The sequence below is a fragment of the Quercus suber genome, unplaced genomic scaffold, assembly GCF_002906115.3.
Source record: "Quercus suber isolate HL8 unplaced genomic scaffold, Cork oak 2.0 scaffold_302, whole genome shotgun sequence".
NCBI lineage: Eukaryota > Viridiplantae > Streptophyta > Magnoliopsida > Fagales > Fagaceae > Quercus > Quercus suber.
In genome coordinates this window covers 778201-781019 of record NW_027069758.1, presented here as the reverse complement: position 1 = coordinate 781019, position 2819 = coordinate 778201, and the positions used below count along the sequence as shown (strand labels likewise).

The window sequence follows — 2819 nt, the reverse complement described above, 5'->3', positions numbered from 1 at the left end:
GTGTGATTAAGTGCAATCAAGTTTTCGAAAGGATAAAATATATATCGATAATGGATGTTATGGTTGGTTCTGTCCGTGAATAATAAAGTCATAATACATTGGTCTAATTGAAATAAACCTTTGTGCTTTTAGCTTAAATTCAAGGATTGAAGAAGCTTGGGTGCAATATCTTGTAGATTTAGTCACCGGTGCACTTGAGCTAAATTTAATCATTGGGCTTGTTTTTCTTAGTGGGATTCTGATTCTCTTGGAATCTGTTTTTTATCTCAATTCATTTAAGAATGATGTGGAGTGTGGACATTAATTGGGTGCCATCGCAAAAATGATGAACCATTGCTGGGTAGTCACTTTGTCTCTCTACTAGCATATACAAACACAACAATACTTGGAAATTTTCATTTTTAAAACTTAGCATGCCATGTATATGTCAAGCACATGACAATATCCTCAAATGGTTTCCTTATATAACTACCATGCAAGCTAGAGAAATAACCATGGTGTTTATGATCTGTAAAGTACTAATTGAAATTTTGGATTTCAATACATTGATGTAGCCAAGTTGTTCACTCTCTCTTTTACTGCCATGTCACATGATACAAAAGGGTCCAATACCATGATATTTTCAGTGTAATAAAACCATTTGATTATGATATGTACTATTTGATTAAAGAAAAAGGTAGAGCAATTATCATGATTGAAGGGAGACTGTATAACATATAGGACACAAAAGCAAATAGATTAATACTTTATTTTATTCCATCACATAAATAACCCATAAAGCAACAAGCTAGTCATTCTCAATACACACTGCGATACATTGAAACGTAAAATGGTAGCATCTATTTATTTCCCTTCTCATTAGCCTTTTCGTTAGAATGAAGGGCTGAGAAAAAAAAAAAGGGTTAACTTTCAAAGGAGTCCCTTGAAACGCAGCTCCACCAGTCCCAGGAGCAACCATCTTTCCAGCATTGCTGCCACTGCCCTTTGAAGAGTTATCACCGCCACTTTGGACACCAACACCACCAACTTTGCCCCCATCACTTCCTCCTCCTCTGGCCCCTCCACCAGCACCAACACCTTTGCCGTCCATTTTGAATATGTGTAGCTGCTTAGTATGTATATGTATTACTAACTTATACAGATGTGTGGATTAAAGGAAGATATGGCTGCGTATTTATAGGGAGTTGTGGTCAAGTAATTTAATGGTCACTTTGGTGTACAATGAAAAATGGATTCTCGGAAAATTGACAATTCCTGAATGCTTGCATGGATTAGTGTAGAGGTCACTCATAGATTACTTGAACTTTTCTCAAAATTGGAGTTGTAATTACTAATTACTTAGGCCAAACGATTAAAATAAAATTGGAATTGAATGTTGGTATATTACTAATTACTATAAGCTTCTTGCTGCCTTGGTATATTTTTTGTGATGTATATAAACTTTCATATTATCTCTTGGCAAGTTTGTGTCCTATGGGAGTAGTTTATGGAACTTGTGATATTGGGATGTAACAAGAAGTTGTATGTGTATATATGGCAGGGAGTGTTGGGAACTTGTACGTGTATATATGGCAGAAAGTTGTGATGTTGCAGGGGAGGGGGGGGAAAAAACCTATAGCCGCGTTTTGAAAAACGCAGCTACAGGTACGTGGCCGTAGCCGCGTTTCTAAACGCGGCTCAAGCTTGACCTATGGCCGCGTTTTCCAAAACGCGGCTATATGTCAGCAGTCGGAGCCGCGTTTATAAACGCGGCTCAAGCGTGACCTATAGCCGCGTTTTTCAAAAACGCGGCTATAGGACTAGCCCCAAATTCGATCTTTACAGGGGAGGAAACGCGGCTTCAGGTCTTACCTATGGCCGCGTTTTCATGAAACGCGGCTATAGGGATAACCTATGGCCGCGTTTTTCAAAAACGCGGCCATAGTTCTGTTGCTGCGGTACTTAAGCCGCGTTTCGAAACGCGGCTATTAAAAACGCGGCTATAGGATATAGCCGCGTTTTTTTGGGCTATAGCTGCGTTTTTTAAACGCGGCTATAAACCCCTTTTTTTGTAGTGAGACATGATTGAGAAACGGCTTGTACCAAAAAAAAGAAAAAAGAAAAAAGCTGAAACGCACTACCTATCAAGTCGATCTCTTCTCACTTCTTCCTCTCAAGCCGATCTCTTCCCCCGCCGATCTTCTTTGTCTTCTTCTTCCTCTCATGCTGATAGCCGATCTTATTTTTCTTCTTCTTCTCCTTCCACGCCGATATTGTCTTCTTCATCTTCAACTTTATTTATTTCTCTTTTACAATTCCCCCTCTTTATCCATTTTTCTTTTTTTATTCGTGTGCCTTTTTGTTATTTTGGGATTTTATTTCCATTTAACAATAAATATAAAAAAATTTAGATAGTTGTCACGTTTCAAAACAATGTTGAAAAGTAGCGTCTCGAGTGTCTAAAACTCAAGTTCCATGATAAAACTCGAGTTTTTAAGTTTCGCTTTGTAAGCGGAATGCTCCGGGGCAGAAAAAAATTCATGTAAAAATCGAGTTTTAAAGACTCGAGTTCCAAAAAAGGCCGCTATAGGGACTTAAAAACGTCACTATAGAGCTATAGGGCTACAAGACTTAAAAACGTCACTTAGAAAAAATTTTGCAAGAAAATGCCGCTATAGGGCTATAAAATGTCATTATAGAGCTTAAAAACGCCAATATAGGGCTTCCTGAACCTAGCATGGGACTTACAAAAATTTTTTGCAAAAAAATGCCGCTATAGGGCTTTAAAACGTCACTATAGGACTTAAAAACGCCACTATAGGAGAGAGAAAACTAAAAAT

The 2819-nt window shown here is 38.0% G+C and overlaps 1 long non-coding RNA gene across 1 annotated transcript in view; it reads left to right on the top strand.

The window, feature by feature from the left end:
• The window catches only part of LOC136071327 (uncharacterized), a 2692-nt gene extending 1309 nt beyond the window's left edge, over positions 1-1383 (top strand). Inside the window, exon 2 of the long non-coding RNA XR_010632615.1 lies at positions 875-1383. This is a non-coding gene — a long non-coding RNA (uncharacterized LOC136071327). The remainder of the gene's footprint in view (positions 1-874) is intronic.
• Positions 1384-2819: the final 1436 nt, after the last annotated feature.